The sequence below is a fragment of the Nipponia nippon genome, unplaced genomic scaffold (genome assembly GCF_047370975.1).
Source record: "Nipponia nippon isolate SJK-2023a ecotype South Korea unplaced genomic scaffold, ASM4737097v1 scaffold_2, whole genome shotgun sequence".
Taxonomy (NCBI): domain Eukaryota; kingdom Metazoa; phylum Chordata; class Aves; order Pelecaniformes; family Threskiornithidae; genus Nipponia; species Nipponia nippon.
The window spans coordinates 4,935,634-4,958,162 of record NW_028262336.1 but is presented as its reverse complement, the minus strand read 5'-3'; the positions used below and the strand labels follow the sequence as shown (position 1 = coordinate 4,958,162).

The following is a 22,529-nucleotide window of genomic DNA, read 5'->3' as shown; positions in this document are numbered from 1 at the left end:
TACCTGCTGTGGCATCTTTTCTTCAGTCCTGTGCTTGGAGTTCAGAGGGAGGGCAGAGGGAAAGGAAGAATTGAGAGAATTGATGGTGGCTTCTCAAAGTACCCCATCAATGTCAGATTCAAACCATTTGATGTCATTAGAAGCAGAGCAGACTATTGTCATTTTTCTCCTGTTTATATTTCCCCTGCAACCAGGCAAAATAAAGAAAGTGAAATTACAGCTCTGGAGGGCTTCTCTTACCTCCTTTTTTGTGCTTCTGTCATCCTATTTGACTCTTCTTCTTAGCTGCTCAGGAGCTGTCACCTTGTATAGCATCCAGGGGGTCTCTGGCAATCCAAAGTGACAAAAAATAATATAGTGGAAAAAATCATCCAAGAGGCAGATGAAAGAAGTGGTGAAGCCAAACAAAAAAAAAAAAAAAACAACAACAAAACCAAAAGGGAAGCAATGGGGCTGGACTGGTTGCAGTTGTTGCTTGTGTGCTTTGGAAATACCAGTAACGATGAAGAAGAAGCAATAAATTGCTTTGAAGCCCTCTATGATCCTTTCCCTATTCTTTGTCACCCTGGAGATGAACTGTATGCATTGGAGTTTCTTTCTTTCTCCCCTTACCCCATCCTCTCCATTCTTCCTGGACTTTAACAGATGTTGTAACCTTTGTGCTTTTTATTGTGCACTCAGGAAATAAAATTCCACTCAGTTAAGCCACATTGTGAGTGGAAATGCAGCCTTCAGCTCAGGTGGACTTAGAGTACAGCAGCTCAGAAAATCCAAATCAGGTGGCCTCTACACACCATCATGAGTTGAAAAACCGCTCTACTGTCCTTTACCTGCCCTGTCTCCTACCCTATTATGAAACAGTAGCCCCCAGCTACCAAAACTATTCAGAAAACAAAAACCCAGATCCCATTTCTTCCACTATCAGGTTTAGAGGGAATGACTTACCTCCTTGGCTTGGAGAAATGGTCACAGGTCTGTATCTGTGACTACACAGTTTTACCAGAGCACCTCAAGTCCCAGAAGAGAGATGAGAGAGGTCAATCACATTATCATAGAACCATTAAGGTTGGAAATGACCCTCACGATCACTGAGTCCAGCTGTTAACCTAACTGCCAGGTCCACCTCTAAACCATGTCCCTAAGCACCACATCCACATGTTTTTTTGAACACTTCCAGGGACCGTGATTGTACCACTTCTCTGGGCAGTCTGTTCCAATGCCTAACCACTCTCCCCATGAAGAAATTTTTCCTAATATCTAATCTAAGTCTCCCCCGGCACAACTTGAGGCCATTTCTTCTCATCCTGTTGCTTGCTACCTGGGAAAAGAGACCAACCCTCACCTCGCTACAATCTCCTTTCAGGTAGTTGTACAGAGCAATAAGGTCTCCCCTCAGCCTCCTCTTCTCCAGGCTAAACAACCCCAGATCCCTCAGCCACTCCTCATAGCACTTGTGCTCTAGACTCTTCACCAGCTTTGTTGCCCTTCTTTGGACACGCTCCAGCACCTCAATGTCTTTCTTGGAGTGAGGGGCCCAAAACTGAACACAGGATTCAAGGTGCGGCCTCACCAGTGCCAAGTACAGGGGCACTGCCACCTCTCTGGTCCTGCTGACCACGCTATTCCTGATACAAGCCAGGGTGCCATTGGCCCTCTTGGCCACCTGAGCACACTGCTGGCTCATGTTCAGGTGGCTGTCAACCAAGTCCTTTTCCGCCAGGCAGCTCTCCAGCCACTCTTCCCCAAGCCTGTAGCGTTGCATGGGGTTGTTGTGACCCAAGTGCAGGACCTAGTACTTAGCCTTGTTGAACCTATTAGATTCTTAGGCTCTAGGAACATTAGATTCTTACCAGTACATATTAAGGAAATTTTTGCCTTGAACAGATGATTGGGAATCAGAGGACAGTGCTCTGTTTATTTTGGAAAGACTGAAGTATACAAGGACTTCTGGGCTGATCAAGAAAGTGCTCATAATTCTCTGTCTCTAGCACTAATAAAAGCACTATAAAATACAGAAATGCCAGTTATAGGGAGAATCACATCTGAATTAAATTTCTGAGCCTGTGTAGAGAGGAACTGGGGTGAAGATTAGACAAAAGGAGTGGTGTTCACTGGAGAAGAGCTTTCAGTTCACTGTGTGGCCAATGGAAGAGTGGCTCTGATGTCTCCACCATAAATCCTTTCATGTGACCAGTTAATAAGCATATTGGAAGAGCCAGAAAAGCAAGTCCCCTGTCTCCCGAGCTCTGGCATCCCATGGCCCTGTCATGTGAGAGGAAGGTGTGAACATGCTTGCAACACTTCAATCTGTCTCTGAGAACCTGGGACTCTGGAGCTCCTTCAGGGAGCCTTTCACTGGGCCCCTTGTGTGGACACAGGGCCTCCTTTTGGACCTTATACCTCCACCATAGAGATAGTTGAGCTCCCTGGGTTGGGTGATGTCCACCATTAGAGCATTCCTGACTTAGTGGGCATTTCTCTGTTGGGTAGATTGAGTGCTGGTACAAAGTGAGAGAAGTACTATTTCTGGGCAGTTTCAGCCTGGCCATAAATCTTGTGTCACTGATCAAGTCAAACGGTAATAAATCTCTTAAAGCTTGTAAGACATGATGCCAGATCCAGCCCTTGGAAAAGGAAGTACAATTCCATTGACTGCCAACACTTGTTTGCATGAGATTTTATCTCTTTCCTTCTTACTATCCCCAGTACCAATGCCTTGTCTGCTTTAACTCTTTGAAGTAAATGTTGCTCTGAAAAAGAGGACAGCAGGCTAGAAATGGCCAGAAAATGCTATTTCTATGCTATTTCTATACTATTTTCTCAGATTGCCAAAAAATTTTCATTCCACACCACATAATATAGCTGGAGGCAGGGTAGGCTCAGGATAAAGCCACAGTGTCTGCATAAATATTCTTCTTAGTCCTTTCTGCCAACACCTCTGAGGGCAAATTCTCTGACTGCCTAGCTTGTCTTAGAGCATCCGCGGGGCATCATAGGAGTGGCCCCATCAACACACCAAAAAGAAATAATGCAGCACTCCCATACCATTAAGCACCTCTGCAGTGCCCCTGAAAGAGCGTGGATGGTCCTTGTCACAGGTTATTTCCTTGTATAGGAACCCAATATTGAGAGAACATATACCATAAAGCTGCAGATGATCTATATCATCACGCTCACATCGCACCTTCCACCACTGCTCTCTCATGTACACTGTCCACGAAAACCTCTTTAGACAGCGTAAGGCATCCAGATATGGTCAGTAGGGTGCTGGTGGAGTGAAGCTGAGCAGATGGTCTCACCAGGCTTTATGGCTTTTGCACATTGTGAGGAACTCTCCACTTCCAAAGCTGCAAGAACCAACCAGGGAAGACACCTTAATATAAATTCCCCAGCAGGCATATGTGAGACTGCTTAGCTTCTGAGTCAGTCAGTCAGCAATGAGTCATTGCCCAACAGGGGTAAAAAAAACAGGACCTGTCAAAGTTGTTTTTCAAAAACAAGAAAGAATCATTCAAGCATAACAAATAGGTAGGCATTTGGCTGGATTGGGGTGGTCCTAGTTCTTGTTCCTGTATTTCCTGTCTCCCACATGAGATGTGGTGAGTGCTCCAGCAGGCCTACACAACCAACTTCCTCCCCACTTGACAACTATGGGGACAGCTAATACGAAGTGTAATGGCTCCCTCAGGAAAGACTAAGAGCTTCAACTGGGGGTGGGGGGTGGGGGGTGGGGGTGGGGAAACACCTAAAGAAAAGCCATGGTTGTTGGGAACAGAGGCAGAACAGGGGCTATTATATGACTTCCAGCTTCCTTGGTTCAACCCATGGCCACCATGCTGTTTGGTACTCAGGTGCATCTGGCCTGTCTCATCAAAAACTCCCAGCTGAGACAAAAAAATTCCTTCCAAACATAAGTTACATTTAAAATCAACCAGTTCATCCTTATATTTCAACAAACTGAAAGTCTCTGACACAAAACTGTCAGAAAATTCCCCATTGAGCTTCTGTGAAAGATGCTCCAAGAAACAGCATTGGTACAAATATTATAAATACCAAGTATCCAGGCTATGGGTCAGCAAGAGTTAGATGTAAGAGTCTGACCTTGTTTCTCAATCTCCACATGCCATACTCATTCACTATGGAAGCATTCAAACAAGCCAACAGTTGTTCCTTTTCATTTAATCTTTTTGCCAAATAATAAATCTTACAGACAGCCTCACTGGAATTATTCATATACACAAATGATCAGCTGCTGGAATATGTTGCTTTACTGGTCATTGCTCTCCTTCATATTCCCTGGGTTTTAGGCACCCCTTCATAGTGTCCTCTTTGGTGGTATAGAGGAAGGCAAAATCAGCTTTTTTACTTCAGATAAGGGCATAAAGTTTTTGATACACACAAGGGAGAAGAGAACTGTTTGCTGTTCTGTGGAATCATATAGAAGTAATAGCTTCTTTCTTTTAAAGGCAAATGCTTTGGAAATCATTTCATTATGGTATAGATATCTGAATGCCAAAAAGAAATCATTGGGCTGATGGGAGGGCCAATAAGACCAAAAAAATGCTGGGGACTCTGGAGGGACTGGGCAATCAGCAGAAGCACACTAGAAGCAAAGTGGTCCAGGTAGCAGGACAAGAATTGAATGTTTTCATCTGTTGATATATTTGGATTGAATTTTTACTGAAAGCTTCATAACACCCTTCACTACTAAGAGAAAACAAAAAGAATGATTAAAGTAGTTTAGAAGTCACAAATACAAGAAAGTTGTGCAGAGAAAAGCTTTCTTGATCTTGAAACTCATTTGACTCAGAAATTGCTTCCTTCTACCCAGCATCTTTCATTGCAGGTCCTAGAATATCAAAGAAGGGCAGCCAAGTTACGATGACTGGCAAAGGCCACTATTTAAACTTGGCCATTAAAACAGAGGACAGATTAAGGCCATCTGAGTTTACAGATAAGTTTGTAGCAAATAAGGTTTCTGTAAGCATAAGCAGCACTGACACTCAACCATGTTCAGGTGAAGAAGCAGAGACACATCTGTGCTCCTAAAGTCCTGAGAAAATAGGTGGAAAGCATTCCAAAAGACATAAAGACTTTTTCTGGCTTTAACGAGTCCCAACAGATATTTATCCAACTTGGGATTTTTGTGAAGAAAACTTCAAAAAAAGAGATTCAATACCCTTCTCAGGCAATCTATTTTAGTCCTTAACTGTTCTTACTGCTAGAAAGTTATTCCTAATGTGTAACCTAGATCTTGCTGCAATTTAAGCTCATCACTTCTCATTCTTTCCTTGGTGGATGTGGATAGCAGTTTTATCTCCACAGAAACCAAAGGTCCAACAGCAAATTCAGCTTCCCTTACTGTCAGGCATGGACCTTAATTACAAGATTATCTCAACCCTCACAGCTCATATTTGTATATACACTATGCATATTGACAGCACTTACCAAAGACTACTGCTTTGAATGGATTGCTGGGAGGATTTTGCTGTGGTAGAGAAAACAAATTGCCATTGCTGGCATTATAGCACAAGAAACATTTTTCACACACCCTCATAAGTAAGTATTCCATACACACACACACAGATATACAATTTTTCCATTAAAAGCAGTGTTGTTTACATACCCTGACAGTTCTGAGGGCAACCTAGTGCTACCCACAAGCGTACTCAGTCCATATCTGCATGCAAGCACCCAAGTGCACGCACAGGCACAAAGGCATATGAATGCTTATGGATCTGTGGCACAGACTTGCTGATGGTATAAATCAGTGTCACTGCTACTCAGCCTAACTCCTATTCAGGTTGGCCATAAGGTATGAACAGACAAATATGTAGATCCCCATGTCTACACAGCTATATGGGCTGTATAACCAGGCAGGTGTGCATTGCACACCTTCCTGGCCTGATGGATGCTGCAGTACAGCTGCCAGCCTGGCCACCCAAAGCACAAACTTGAGCACCATCAGAGTTCCCATCAGTAGAAAACTCTGGCTCACGCACTGGGAGAAAGATTGTGAGCAGCACAGTGCAGTACAGCAGGGCCCTGTTGAACCAATTAGGGTTAACACATTTCTGGTTAATGAGAGGTGCTGGTCATGATTGTAAATTAATATTTTCCAGTGGCTACCCATGCACTCAAGTGTCAGTATTGATCAAACTTACCTCTGCCCAGTTAATGCTGATGGATTCAACAGCAACATACGCCTGCTCATCTGTTACCCAATTAAGATAAGCTCTCAACTCATCCTAATAGCTGTATTTATTGTCATCACAAATATTGATATATCTCTGTGCTAGCTGCAAGCCAACATATACATGTGAGCACATGCAAAGAACGTGGTGTTGCTTTGGGAATTGTCCCAGCCTCAAACCACAGTGAGAAAGCACTTTGTCAGCCTTCATGTTCTTTTGTGCAGAGAGGTGGTATTTTCTGTGGGGAACGGGAAAGTAAAGGATCCTCCCCTTTTGTGACTGGTGTGCTTCCCCCTCACCTTCTGCTGCCCCCCAACCTTTATCTCCAGTAACCCTGCTCAGGTGATAACCTGATGGTGGTCCTAATGGATGTGTCTGGTCATGATGGCAGCATCCAGCTCAAAGTGGATTCGGGGAACAGGTAACAACACAATAGCCAAGGGCTAATCACAGTGAATAAACTAAAATCTGTGGCTGGTATGCAAATATGACTGAGTCAACCATCTTACCCCCATAAATAGCGAGCAGCCCAAGAGCCCTTTGAGCTGCACAGCAGGAGGCTGCACACCACGATCTCCCCTTGAGTAGAGATGCCTCTCAAGGTTTCTTCTTGAGGCTGAAAGATTCCTTGCCACAACAGATCCTCAGTGACTAATAGCATGCTAAACTTTGAAATCTTAGCTAAGTGATACAAAGGATTGATTGCACATATATAATCCTTTAGACATAAAATGTTGACCAAGCCTGGGACTAGGATTGAATCCAGCCACACCTAGACTCCTCTTTGAGAAGTTTAGAAAGCAAGGGGGTCCTTTCTGAACCTCATGACTCAATGGGAACGTCTCTCTGACCGTTTTGTCTGATCCCGTCCTCTATGCAGTAAATAATCAAGTGTACCTTGCCATCGAATCTTGTTAAACCACTGTCATTTACCGTTGAACATTGTTAACTCACTGGTTTATATCAATGAAGTATATTTTTGCTTCTCTCTTACGAGTGAAGTGCATCACTACATCTGCAACACCTTCTCTAGTCTTACTAGATTAGATTCCCCTCCCCCCGCATCAGAGACTAAGCAGCACAGCAAGCTCCGCAAATAAACTGCTTGCATCTTTAAAGACTAAAGCAAATGGAAGCCTCCTGTTGCATAGGGAGTCCAGCATGTGAGAAATGCTGGCCATGTAAGGAAAATGTCCATGGGAGGAACCAAATAAGGATTAATGAACATCTTTTTATATGGTTCTCTACATTTCTAGCCTGACTGTCTGAATCAGAAGTTGCTGGGTAGATAATGGGCCTTAGGTAAGGGACACGACAGCAGCTGTCCATACAAAGCAAACAAAAAAGATCATAGGAAAATTTAACATTTTCCTTGCAGTGCAAGGAGTTCATTCCTGAAAAGCCCATACACAGTTTAGCCAACCCAAGAGGCACTTGCCCCTTCCTGGAAACACACACAGACTTCTGCAACTAGCAAACGGGCTATTAAATAGAGCAAGAGATCAGGACCCATTTCCTCATAAAAAGGTCATTCTAAACTAAAACAGAAGTGAGAGCTCAGAGGAGGCCAGTTCATCTCTGCAGCCAAAGTGCAGCCCTGACAATCCCAGCCAAAGCACCCATCCTGTGCGGTTGAGATTGCATGCTGTGGCATATAAAGCTGAATTAGAAAAGAGGGTTGTAGATGTGCCTCCTAATGCTCAACAAGTTAGAAAGCAGTTAACACAGGTCTTTTAGTGTGTGACACTGGCCTCCGTGCTTACTCATTAAGGATTCCTTTTCCCTGCCATCTGAGCACAAATGAGACAGCACCATCTGACTTAGGCAGAGGCTGAGTTTGGTCCCAGGGAGCTGGTTGGAATCTCAAGTCATCAGTAAAAACCTGTCTGGTGGTTTTTGTAAGTGGTAGCCTCAATTGGTCTTCCAATTTGACAGATGCCGCCAAGGCAACTTATGGTCCTGGAAGCACCTTATTAAGCCATAGTTAATGGCAGCTCATGCCGAGTGACAAAAGTTTGAGTGGGATCTTGCAAATGGACCCTTTTAACCCACCAGAGGTGGAACTTGCAAGCCTGCTGCCAGAGCGATGGCAGAGCTCACGCTGCTGCTGCTTCTGTCCAATCTGTCCTTTGGATAAGTGAAGGACGCCTATCTCCAGGGCTCTCCACTTAGTACTTTTCACCATTCACTAAATTAAAAAGTGAGCAATTGACAGCACACCTTATTAAATGACACTTCTCCCTTCTTCCCCCTACCACCATGGCCATGTTTTAACAGCCACAGACACTTTGCTGGTGTCTTTTTAATTTGATTTAACTAAAAAAATAACACACAAAGCCATTTGGCCTTGTGCCACTCAACATACTGCTATATAGCAGGCATGAGTTATAGGGTAATATTTCACACCCTGTTGTGTCTTATTACTTAACTAATAACAATATTTACCCAGGGTTTTCCCCGAGCAACTCAGACAGGTTTAAAAGAAATCTTGATTAAAGAATGACAGCCAAAGTATTGGATGTTAAGTATAAATAAGAGTAATGTGAAGAGAGTGGAAGAGTTTACTGTTGCATCCTGGTAGTTTGCAGTAAATCAGTATAATATGAAAGTTCCTCCTTTACTGGGCCTCCCCAGTTGCCAGCTCTCTCGCTGCAGCCCATGTAGAAAGCTGCCAGACGCTCTCAGTAGTTAGCAACTACAAAAAGATTTTTAGCTGATACAAAAAAAAAATCCCACCTCTTGGTGTGTTATCTGTGGAACTCACTGCTGAGGCAAAGCCAAGGACCAAGTAAATTACAATGGCATTAGATGCCACCAGTAAAAGCACCCCCGGTTCAGGTTAGAGAGGATATGATATTTTTACTCACTCACATAACTCTTTCACCAGTCAAGCAGCAACTGTCTCTTTGGTAGATTATTTCATGTTCTTGCACTTTGCAATTTCTGCTGAAATAGTTGGTGTTGCCCTCTGTTCAAGGCAGGATACAGAGCTATCAAAGTCCTTGTCTCACTTCCTTTGGTAATTCTCCAGCTGACTCAGGGACTTAAGCTACACATCCATTCAGCCAAGGAAAGCACTGCAGATTCCTTCCAACCTAACTGCATCCAGAAAACTCATCTAATACTGTAAATACAAGGACTCCTGTCAAAAGCAAAGAAGAAAAAATACATTCAAATTTATGTTCAAGTTGCTATTTGCCTGACTGCCTCGTAGATTACCTACCCACTGGAAGGGAGGAAAAACGGTCACTATTCTCTGCAGCTTCTGTTTTCCCACGGAGAATTCCCCTCCACAAGTTTACCAGTCTCTGATATGACTCCTCTGTAAGGGTGGCTAAAATCACAGCCCTAGTAGGGATGTATGCAAGCCAGGGCTGAGCACTCTAAATGTCATTTCTGTAGAATTACTTAAGCTGATGAATGGGCAAAATCCTGCAGTTGTTACTCGGGCAAAACATCATTCCAAGATGCTGAAAATTTTGAATGAATAAAGGCTTTCAGATTTGGTCCAATGGTAGTAATTTCAGAGCAGACACCTTAAGGAACATGAGTCTCTCCTGACAAGGGATTGTGACACAGGATGCTCTTATGGTCCAGTCCCACATCATACCAACAATAATCTGTCACTGGCTGCATTCCCTGAGAGAAGGGCTGCAGCAGGCAGTGGCTGAGGAGCAGAAGTGAAATGACTGAACATTTACCTCTTTGATCAGGCTCTGCAGAGGTTGTCTTTTCATCCTTCAGTATTTCAGCGTTCCCCAGTCTTGCTTCCACATTGGAAAGACTGGGTATAAAACACTTGTTCCTTTCCAAGGTGGGAGCTTTACGCTGCAGGAGAGCCTATGGGTGAGTACCTGAGCAGTATTTGCAGTTGCAGGGTCTGTCCTATATCTGTGCTCAGATGAGATCCAGCTAGGGAAGATGACAGCACCGCAAGGGCAGGGAGAGACAGAGATCCTCCTTTGCCTCCTCACCAACAAGGAAAGGAGCCCTATGAGCCAAGCAGAGTCATGTGGAGGTGGTACTGATGAGTAACTAAGGAAGCAAGGAATGAAACTCCGTACCTTATTGAGAATATTTACTCCCAGCTAAGGGAACATTTTCTATTTTTTCCTTTACACTGACATCACCTGCACTTGCAGTAAAGTTTTACTCCGTCTCACCACATACTTCCTTTCCTCCCCCACTCACCTCCCCGTAAGTACACCCAGCTCCATTCAGTCCAGCTTTCCTGCCCTCAGCTCTGTACTCCATCAGGTCCTACCCAGCATCTTCCAGCCCTCTTTTCCCTACACAAGTGCCTTTACTTCTCTCACACACAAGTCTCCACTTCCTACAGCTCTGCCAGTTCTGGTTGGGAATGGCATAGGCTCATTATTAACTCTGCCAGCTGTTTCATCACCCTGACTCTCAGCATGCCAAACCAGAAAGGCCTTTGTTCTCCAGGACACCCCTCCCAGCTGACTCTGACTGGGTGGCTTATCACCCAGAAGCAGCAGCTTTCGTCCTGGCAGCTTATTTCTACACCCCAATCCTTCTGTGCTAACAAAAAAGAGCCTTCACCTTCCTCCTCCGGACCCCTACCATTTGTCTTTCATTTCTTTCCTAAGCGGGGGAGGGAATTGTACCATCCCTCTTGGCTCAGCTGCTTCTGCTGGGCATGTTCTGTCCCTCTGCAGCAGATAGAGCTTGTAAGGAAAGTAGAAATGGCCTTGGGATAAGAGATCACATCCTTATGAGTTAACTTACAGGCCAGGGGCTAAAATCACTGCCAAAAAGGATAAACATGGCAGACAGTTCTGGTTTCTATTAGGAAATTAAGGATTCTGCTTTAAAAAAAAAACAAAACAAAAAACAACGCAGGATGATAGAAGCTCCCTGTTCCCCATATCACTGTGCACATGCATAATAAGTCCAAAGCATTAACAGTAACTAGTTTAAATGGGTCCAGAACTTATCCATCAGAGTAAAGACAGCCAGACTGATCAGACTTCAGCCCAAGAGCAACACCAACTGCTTGTCTTTGGAGTTATGGGACAGGTATCAGCAGATAGAATGGCAAGCAGGAAAAAAATTATGCCCCAACTACAGTTCCCACAAACCCCTGTAGTGCCTCAAGCTGCTGCTGTGAAAATTGTATTTTAACCTTTTATTCCAATGCAGAATAGACACATATCTGAAACAGGGAAAGGTAATTTCAGTTTTCTCTTAGCCTGAGAATTTAGCCCTTGAGGAAGGCTGCAAAGACCATGTGTCCCATTCATCTCATTTTTTAAAAAGCACAGCCCTTGTTTTGGAAGCACTTGCCTTCCATTCACGAGTGATCTTTCACTTCTCCTGTTGATAGGCACATGTCCAGACTTCTCACTTTCTCTCTGCTGCTGGATGTCTTTTTTCCAAATGTACTCTTTTTCCAGTGCAGGTCAACTTCATCATTTGATATGAGTGGAAGAAGGAAGCTAAGCACCCTGAAAAAAAAAGGAGGAACCTCTAGGTAAAATACCTAGAGGAAAGCCAGATCCTTAATACCAGAGGACCATTTTGCAAAGTACTGCTCTCCTCTGAAGGCCTAGTACATAAGTACATACATTTGGAAATGTTCCTGCTGAGGTAGTGGAGACCTCTGAAGCACACAGGACCCAGAGGGAGAGAAATGAGAGACTAGTCTGTTTTAAATTCAGTGACAAGTTCTGTGTAGAAAAGCATGACTCCCTTAATAACACTCTTCTACAGCCTCCTACTTTTCCCCACTCATTCACTTAGCCTTCTATTTCTTCATGTAAAATGTATTTCAGCATCATTCCTCAACCACTCAAATTCTACATCCTTCCTTTATGATACCCTAACTCAGCTCCAACTCCACCTGTCTGACTTCGCTCGCCTTGGCAGGAACGCTGGTGTACTTGTGCTTACTTTCACACAACAAACCCCATTTTCTTACCATATTTCCTTCCTACCCTCTGTGGCAGCCATTCTGTAGAGACCCAGCAGCCTGTTTCATAAAAACTGCATCCCCTGTGCCTGAGGCACAGCGCCTCCCAGATATCATAACACCTTTGTGTTGTGCTGCTGCCCTGTCCCCAGTGGAAGAGTCTTTAAAGCCCAGACCCTATCTGTATTGCCATTTCTGTTTTAAGACATGTTCTTGGGAGTCCTGCAAGTATGGGCTTCCAGTTCCAGTAAAGACAATGTCCATCCTTGCACACAGACCAAACAGACATTTCTAGTGAGAAAAATACTGATGTCAGGTTCTGGACGTGATGGTGTGCTGGAAAGAGCACTCTAGGGAAAAGCACATTTTTGTGTGCGGTCTCCCTGTAACCCCTGAGAACAAAATAGTCACAGCACTCTGCAAGAAAATAGAAAATGTCCCAATTTTATAGCTACCCATATTATTCCTGAGATACCAAATATGCAGTACAAAGCACAAATTCATATATCAAAACCAGAAGGAAAGACTATGATTTCGCCTGATTTCCTAGCATTGACCACTGAACTTCAGCTAAAAATTTCTGTATTAAAGTGTCTGTGTTTGAGCTAGAATCTCTCTTTTGGACAGCAGGCTAGTCTTGATCTGAAAATCTGATATACAGGGAAGTCAGCATTTCTCCAGTTATTTCATCCCAATGGGAAGTTCCTCATCATTAAAAATGCCTTACTTTCCCCTCCGCCCCCTCCCCCCTTGGACTTTTGTGTAATTCAGCTTGCAATGACTAGGTTTTGCCAGTCTTTTCTCTGCCAGAATCGCTGAAATCTTCATCCTAAGCAGGTAAGCAGGGTCTGTGGTGACAATCCTTCTGAGTCTTCTCTAAATAGATGGAGTTTCCTAGGTCTTTCGTTTTGAGGCAGATTTCCAAACTTTGCATCATTCCAGTGGGCTCTTATCTGAACCCTTCCAATTTGTCAAAAGGCCTTTGATACATTTTGTAACACAGTTAATATTGCAAGAGAAATCATCACTTTTTTCACTTTCTAGGCTTTTGTGTGCTTGATTTCTCACCCGTAACATTACACATAACTACATACCATATGCAGTAAAAAAACCCATCACACACAGGAGACTCTTAAAGGTCAGAAACTAAAGTAGAAAATATATACCAGATAAACCAATCAAAGCCTATTAATTATTATTTTTTCCTGTTTCCATCTCTGCATGCAAGATGCCACAGGAATTTAAGGTACCTTCCCTGGTTACTTATCCAGTTCAGAGAGAGTTGGCCTGACGCTACTATCATTTCTTCCTATGGAAAACCATCCTGCAAGACTTGTCAAGGGAAATTTTTCCTACCATCTAAATTTTTCATGTGGTTAATTTCATCCTATTTCTTTTACAGCCTTAAACCATGCTATGTAAATCTTTCTTCTACCTCCTTAAGCAATATAAATTACATCCTATTATTCCTACATCCCTAAGCCAACCTAACTAACATCCCTTTGTTACTCCTACACCCTTAAGCAAGCCTGCATGTCTCTTTAATGTGTCCAATCCTTTAAATGCTTTTAAAGAATCCTAACACCCTAGGTGGGTTGGTCAGCTTATACTTGCTTACTTTCAGTTTCCATACATCACTGTCAATGAAACCTTGCAGTTGATTCTTTGCATTTCTTTCATCTCTGGGACTCATTTTGCATTGAGATATCCCAGATCTGTCTGAAATGAGGCATTGTTACTGCCAATCATAGTGGTCCCCATCTTGCCAGTCCAGGACTTGCTACCTCTTCTTATAAACCTCGCACAATCTCAAGTGATATCCATTTCCATTATATATATATAAATTGATTTTGTCCTGCAAATGCAATCACAGTTAAATTTCACCCAAACCAGAGACAAACTCATCTTCAGAGTAAATGTAGCAGAGGGTGGAAAATGCAAATAACTGAAGTTCTCAGTGAGTGGTGTTAGCTGCAGGAGAAGCAAACATGCAGTAGGACAAACAGCTTTTTCAGCTATGGAACAAAAGTAGCTCATCAACTGAGTTTTAAGTCTGTTTGGGATTTTTGTTTTTAATCTAGGGCACAATCAACAAATCTTAGACTCCCGTCTGTACTTCAAGCAGCAACATGTGCAAGGATACAAGACCAATCTAGCTGGTACTGTAGATGGCATTTTAGACATGCCAAAGCTTTGGACACATACAAGACCCTTGTCTCATCTATAGATAGCTGGGATTACCAAATCTTCTCTCTGCTAGAAGAATAAATGTAGCTATAAGCAGCTTTTCTTATTTTGGTGCTGTCCATATTGCAGACAATCTTGCCTACTTTCAGGCAACAGGACAACCAGAAATCCCAGCTTTGCACCCATTTATTTGGACTCTTTTAGCCCATCAAAGGCAGTTTTTAACCCACTCGCCCTCTGGGGGCGTAAAAGTTCCCTTTGCAAGGTGCCAAACTGGTCACTCAGTTTGAGCTGCCATCAATAGTGGCTTAATTACAGAATCACAGGATCTTTGAGATTGGAAGAGATCTCCTGAGATCATCTAGTACAATAAGATGGTTTCAAGACCATAAGTCATCTTGGGAGCATCAGTCATGACTGATCTCCTGCCAAGCGAAAGAATAGCGGTGCTTGTATCTGAATTAAAAACCACCCCAACATACACAGATTCTCTTTGGGAAAGCTCCACGGATATTTAGGTCCTGCTTCCCTTAAGTAAGGATCTTTGTGTTCTGGTGCTGCAAAAATGCCTGACTCCCTACATAACAAAAGTATTTTAATATCACTTATCCTGAAAATGTAACTGACATTTTGAGGGGAATTAAAGAAGGCATTTTGGATTTGACCAAGGTGATACCAAAGGGGAAGGCATAGATGCCTTGCTTTGGCAACACTATTACAAAAAATTCTGTTCTGGCTAAAATACAACTGTTTCCGCTAACTTTTTGGACTGGTCACAGCACTAAATAATCCATTACTCTGCCAGATCTGTTTGGAGCCCAAAGTGAATTACTTGTTTCTTGGCTCAAACTTGCATCAGAAGATCCTCAGCTCAAGATAACTGACACTTTACCACGTAGCCAGGACTCCCCTTTGAGACATATAAACATTTTGTTTCATTGACTGATATTTTTCTAGATTTATAGAACACACCTTTCCCTGGAGCTCAGGTCACGTTTGCATAGTTGAATAAAAATGCCATAAATCTCCTGCTTTTCAGCAGTGGAAAGCAAGAGAACTAATTCCTCCTGGGGCCTCCTTAAACAATACTTACCTCATTGCTAGACCTTATGCTATTCCTTTTGGGGTCAGTACAGTCCTGTAACTTGCCAGGGTTGTTCACCAATCCGTACTGAAGACTTTAGGAACAAGGAGCTTCTGCAGTCAAACCAAGCCAATAATGACTCATGATGCCAGGTAATGGGATGCCTCCCTGATACTTAGGCATAGCGTTAAACATTGCAAGGGCTCTGTGCATCAAATCAGCTGCACAGACTTATTCTTTGTAGTTCAGTCAGTTCATAAAAGAACCAAGACTGGGGAAAGATATTCTTGTTATTATCGAGAGATGATCCAGGGAGGAGGTTTTACCTCCTGAGTCAGGTGAAACCAGTGGGTTAAGGATGGAGACTACAGATCACAGATGGCTTTATAAGGTAATACACAGTATTAGTATCCCACTATGGTAGATTGGAAACTGCTGTGAATATTCCTACCATTGCTTAGTTAGTGGCAAAGACTAATTTCCTTTCTATGGTCTTAAAAGAGCAACAAAGTTTGTATTAGCTTGAGTCAAACACTTCAACAACTACATTTTGACCTCTTAGGCCATCTGACCACCAGAGAAATCAGAGAAATATGAGAAAAGTTTTTAGCCCTTGAACAGCCCAAATGCTAATCCTTGTCATATTGTACTGTCCCTATGGACTTCATCATCATTGGCTCCATTATACAAAGAGGGACATTTGGACTACTGTATCCAAAAATCTTTCTAGGACATGCATGAAACAATCCTGTATCCTCTTGTGCTCTGTTAATAATCTGAATGATATTTGCTTGCTTGTATTTGGATGCAATGTCTGAATCCTGTCTGGCTGCTGAGTAGACTTCTCCCAGACGAGTTTGAAACGCATTTGGCAGTTCTTTGCCCATATGTGCTCCCTCAGACATGCCTCCTAAAAATCACACAACTAGACAGTTGCTCAGAAATCAACACGTGTTCCCCTCAGACATGACAGGTACTGTTAGCCTGTGACTTCAGCTATTTTAACATAGTCAGATGCTACAAACATGAGTGTAGTATAAAATAGCATTTAGCTAGCTAGCAACCTTCTATCAGTAATGAGATGGAAGTTTATTATGCTAGATAATAGACTAAGCAGATTATTTCCTAATAGAAAAGCATTGCCTCTGCACTGAGTAAAAGAACAGCAGGGAACATAATAGGGACATAGTAGCCCAAGGAACTGTGTTTACTCAGTTTCAGGGCATATGAGAAGGCGATAAATTAGACACAAAGGGTTGAGCTTAATGTTGCAGGAGAGGCATTTTGATCATTTTCTCTCCTTCTTCTGCCCCTCCCTTTCACTCCCATCTCCCTCCTCCTATTTTCCTACTGGTGGAGATGCATTTCCACAGCATGCAGCCTTTCCTTGCTAATAAACTTTTTCTTCTATCATCAAGATGAAAGCCTTGAAAGGGATGGTATTTATGGAGAACACTCTAACCTATACTGCATACTCCTCAGGAACTGGCACAGTGCAGGACAGATGAAGCTTCTGAGTGAATCCATGCGTCAGCTTTCTAAAGCGCACACAGTGAAAGTCTGGGAGGGCTGGAGCCACAACAGCTTCTAATCAACCAAACATGACTATCTCGGACTTTCCTCTCAGCATCTGTAATTGTCCTAAGAAGCAAAAAAAAAAAACCCAGAGTGACATGAAAACTCTGGTGTATGAAGGAAAAAAGCGAGAGGGAGCAATGCAAAGATGGGAGTAAAGGACTGAGAGAGAAGGCAAGAGATTTATTCAGCATTTCCTTGTCTGTCTCCTCCACAAACTGAATCACAGAGGCATGAAAGTAGATGTATTGAATCTCAAAGGAAATAAAAGAAATGGAAAATTAACTACTGATGAAAAAAAAAAATAGCTGTGTCCAGGGATTCCTGCATATCAACTCTGAGCTCCCTCTTATCAGCTTAGAATAGAAAAAGCCAGGGGACTGGGGAGGAAAGGTCAAACACTGAGGGAAAACATAGGCAAGGGAAAAATGAGAGCTAACATGGAAATCAAAGCAAAAAAGCAGGGCAGAGAAGAGCTGATCCCATTTCAGACAATTTGCATATACTGCCCTGAGTGCCATTTCCCAATTTCAGCATCATGAATGGGTGAAGTGGGCTTAAGGCTCATGCTTAGAAAAGCCACACCACTTTCTGCCTTTCTTTCCCTGCCCTCTATTTGGCAACAGGTAATAACAGTGGGCTGGGGAAACCTCATACAACAGCAGCTGCCACCATCTGCACCAGCACACAGCTGAGCCAATTGTGAGCTGCTGCGTGCCAGGTCTGAACCAACCTCAGGAGCTCTTCCCTGCTGGTTACTAATGGCTTAGACACTGTGCACAAAGTTGGCCTGTTTAATTCTGGCTGGATCCTGGGCCTTACATTTTCCTGTCTTACACTTTTTTCCCTTTAGTTTTGAATAAGCTTTGACCTTATTCACTCCTGGGCCTCCATATCCACACTGACTTGAGTGGCCACCTCAGGTTTCCAGGCAATGAGGGATAAAGGGCTGCCTCCATGTATTTTTCTGATCATAGATAGGTCTGCTGCCATAGTCTTATCGGAAATTGCTAACAAAAGACTGGAATAAGAATATATTGTTACTATTGCCCACAGGCAGCCAATATATGGGACCTTAAAGACTGACTTCCAGTGGAAGTAGAACTGGTTGCTCAAGCATATTCCAAACAAATGGCTCCCCACACAAATGCACACCTCCCCGCCATTACACGCCAGTCACCAACACTGTACAAAGCCATCTGCCTTTTAGAAATCTCCACTGAATCTCAAAGCCTGGCTCCCAAGGAGCAACTGTGACCCCAAAATTGCCTTCATCTGGACAACAATCCAGCTATTCAGATTGCTTCCTCAAATCAGTATAACCAAAATGACAGCAACATCATCTCTTCCAAAGACTGAATATTTACTCACAGTCAGGGCCAAGAAGGACACACATAAAGACAGGACATACCTGGGGACACACTGGTAACATAATTCAGCAGTATTAGTTATACAAATGCAGACTAAATGACAACTTCTTACAGAAAGAACTAACAGCTTTGAAGACGAGAACAAGATAGAAGTATGTGGGGGGGAAAGCAGGACAGATGGGTTAACAAACATAATAGGATGTGCATAATTCTCAGCTACTCAGGAACAGTAATCACAAATCACCACCTGCCCAGTTACTATCAGATGGCAGGTTTGCCTCTTCACATTCAACAAATCTGTTCCTTGTGTATGCATCACAATCAGACTTGGTGCATTCACTTACCAAAGTAACTTTTCTTGTCCTACACAGCCAGCTCAGCTCTGGGAGAAGGAACAGGAGTTTACACCTTCTTATACAACAAATTATTTACTACGTTCAAATCAGCTACATTTGTGTAATGCAGCTGAAGCAAGGAAGCTTTCAGCATATCAGTGCACCTCATTTTGGCTTGCAGAAACTTTTACTTTATGTGAGGCTTGAATTTGAAACTACAGTTAAGCACTGCAGAACTTGTTAGGAACTGCATTTCACTCAAGTGGAGACAATTTGCTCTCGTGGTACCAGAAGGAAATAAATGTGGAATCCTGCAAACTCACTGGAACTGCCACGTCACAAAACAGATGCCGTCAGGAGAGGCTGTGCATAACATTTTTGAGCAGAACAAAAATTCCACTTGTAGGGACCTGAGTGAATTTGGGTCAATTTTGACAGACATTTCCGGATAAAAGAAAAAAGTGAGGTGTGGGGAAAGATGGGGAAAAGAAATCTCAGGAGAGTCAGATTTATTTATTTTTTTAAACTGTTGAAATTATGTTACCATTTTTTAAAACAGTCCAGTCTTAGAAAACCTTTACAAGAAATGAGTTAACATCCTCCCCACAGGTAAATGAAACTTTTCTCTTTCAGTTTTGGATTGAAAAGGTACTTCTAGTCAATGGAACCCACCATTCTCTTTTTCCTTCAGCTTACTTTATTTTTTTGTCCAGCCATCGAATTGAAAAATCCATTATTCACACAACTCAATCTGAAATAAATAAAAGAGCAAACCAGCTGTAGACTCCTTAGATTCTGAATTAAAATGTCAGGCTGTGGGAGACATGGGGAATATTCCATTGCCAGAGAATCACACACTATATAATCCCTTAATTATAACCAAACCTTTAGCAGTAGTTTCAGGTACACATAACATCACTGGCTTTCAGGTATCCTGATCCCAAGCTGAACTCCCCACAGAGCATTAAGGGCACATGCGGTGAGCAGTAGGTCTAGCAGATGGTTATCTAGTTCCTGTAATGAAAAAAAAAAGAAAACATCTGTCAGTGAGAGGGAAACTTGCAACCCTGGGAGCTTTCAGCATGGGACAGTGGCATTGCTGGCTTGCCTCTAAGGAATACCTTGAAAGGAAATTCTCCTTCAGAAAAAAAGGCAATAATAGAAGACTGCTTATTTGCCAAGTAAGCATAAGACTATGGAGAAAATGGGTCCTGGGCTTCATGTGACACCCTGGAAGGAGCCCAGTCAAAAACACAGCAGCGAAGAATCTGCACAGCTCAGAGACACTGACCTAGTTTGCTTCTCCTTTCCCAGAAGTCCTGCATCCACAGCAGCTGAGTAATGTGCAGACTAGTGGGCACCAACCCAGGACCTGCATCCTACATTAGATAGGCAAAGGATAGCCCATTCAACATGGAGGTGTAGGTTCCTCCCAGCTTTTCAGCAGCTTATTGCAAATTATCTTCCCTCCCTCCTCCCCTCACTCTCAGCAAGGCTTCTCCTGGCATGAATTTAGCCCTGTCCAAGCAGCCAGGTGATCAGCACTGCTTTTTAAGCCTGTGCTAGCCAGAGGGATAAGGGAGACATTCTTCAGGCTTGTTCGCTCGCTCACCACTCGGCCATAGCAATTTCTCATAATCATTGTTCATGAGCCCGAGCCCACAGACGTGAAGAAAGTGGAAGCTATTTTCTGCTGTTGTTTTGAATGTGAAGTAGAGCAGAGCCTAGATTTCATTCTCAGGGCACTACAGGGTCACAGACGGTGCATAGACAGCACAATCGCTTATCTCTCCCCAAGGTGTTGCATACAAGAAAGAAAAGAGACACACAGCACTGGCCAGGGTTCATTGCTCTTGGCAAACTGCAGTGGCATCCCAGAGGTGAGTGGCTTCCTGAGCCAGCCCAGTCAGAAATATTAGCTCAGAGGTGAAGCACCGCGCTGCTTTGGCACATGCACAGTGCACAAGACAGCCACAGATCTGCAGCTAGGCAGATTCAGACTAGCAATGTTTAACAGCAAGGGTAATTACCTTCTGGGACAGTGTGCCAAGGCTTGTGGGGAGGCTTCCTTGCAGGGATGTGTTTAAATCAAGCCTAGATTATTCTGAGCTGTGGTCCAAACACAGCACCCAGGACTTGAGGCACAATTTATCACAGAGCTACCCCACAGCATTGTGTCATGCAGAGCACTGGGGCTGATGAACACATGGTCTTCCTTAACTCTTCCTACCAAGCATACTGTGTCAGATAGTCCCCTAATCCGGGGATCTTTATCGCACAGTGACCATGGTGTGAGAAAGTCCAGGAGTGTGGGTGATGAAAATACAGGACTATCCCCACTATGCATTTTGTGAGGGCTTTCTGTATTCCTTCTCCATGTTTGAGCCACCAGAGTATCTTAGGCACTCTTATCCTCTCTGTTGTCTTCCAGTGTTACAGAAACCAAAGCAAATCAAACTGTCTCAGATAGCTACCATACTGAGACTTCTCAGACATTCAGTACGTGAACTCAATGGCTTAAACCCCACTGCTCAGGAGGAGCAAGATTGTACTCCCTTCTGGATCTCACTGCCTAGTTACCTGAGAGAGCTTAGTCCTCTTTTCACCAAGATACAGGAGGAAAGAAATGCAGAGCATCATCACAACTCCCCTTCCACCCAAGAACCTGGTATCCCCACTGGGGAGGTGGAGGATTTAACAATAGCTTTCCTTTCTTTGTGATTCAGAGCAGAGAAGTCTGGGGAGTGTTTAGTCTCCTTCTGGCATGTTGGAGTTTCTGGCTTTTGATTATTTGTTACAGAACTCAACATCACCATGCACTGGGAAGTACTCCACTACAGAGTGAGGTTTTGGGGGAGATTTCTGGATCCTTCAGTTATTTTCTACCAATCCTGTTCTACAACCCCATTGCTGCTAGAGAGAGCAATAGAAGAACAATACCTGCTGACCCCTGCAGTGCCTTCTAGCCTGGTGCTCCGCTGTTGCCTGAGACCATCAACTTAGAGTAGAGTAAAAAGGAAGGAGACCCACAAACATTCTCATCGAATTCCACCTGCTGCCTGGCAATTAAGGCATTTTTACGGTGGGGGGGGGGGAAATCTGCAATGCAAACAAGGCAAAGATAGGATTTGAATCCCAATAGATATATCCCAGTGGCTCTGTAGTGCACTGCAGCATCCCCTGCTGCTGGGGTAAGCATGCAATTTGGCACAATCTTGCTTGGAGGGCTTCCTTACACTGAGCATGATCTGATCTCCTTGCTGAGGAGCAAGCTAAGATCTTCAGGCAAGATAGGCAGGTAAAGACTTACCTTACAAAATCCCTGGAGACTGCGATTCTAACTTATAACAGCCAAACCAACATGCCACACAACTATGTCATTGGAGTAGCTGGTAAGAATAAAAATAGTCAGGAAGTTTATGTCTGTGTTCCCCACGAACTGCCCACAAAAATCAGTGACTTAATAAAACATTGACCCACTGAAAGACAATCGTAGATCACTGAAGGTGACTTCACTCACTGCTTCCCCTTGGGTGGCTGAAGCCATGGATTTCATCTAAGCCCTGCTCTCAGGTGAAGCTCTGCTGAGGAAGCCCTACAGAGCTGCTGCTATCACCATTCTGCTCCTCAGGCAATGGCTCATCTGACTCCTGTATGCTCTCAGAAAGCAAGCCTCCTTCGCCTTCACCTTTTCCTCCAGCCGAGCACTACATCTCGCCCCCACCCCCTGTGACTACTAGCGGGCTTGACGGGAGGGCTACATCTTCCTGCCCTCAGCTGGCTGCTCTTGGGAGGGAAGGAAGCTCACACAGATGGATTTCAGCAGTTCTCATGAGTATTTTATGGTCTTTT

At 43.5% G+C, this 22,529-nt stretch overlaps 1 long non-coding RNA gene across 1 annotated transcript; it reads right to left on the bottom strand.

The window, feature by feature from the left end:
* Positions 1–19,635: 19,635 nt before the first annotated feature.
* LOC148055622 (uncharacterized) lies at positions 19,636–21,704 on the bottom strand. Its single transcript, XR_015705173.1, has 3 exons — positions 21,618–21,704; positions 19,969–20,056; positions 19,636–19,691 (listed from the first exon to the last, which is right to left on the bottom strand). It is a non-coding gene; the product is annotated as an uncharacterized LOC148055622 (long non-coding RNA).
* Between the last annotated feature and the right edge of the window lie 825 nt (positions 21,705–22,529).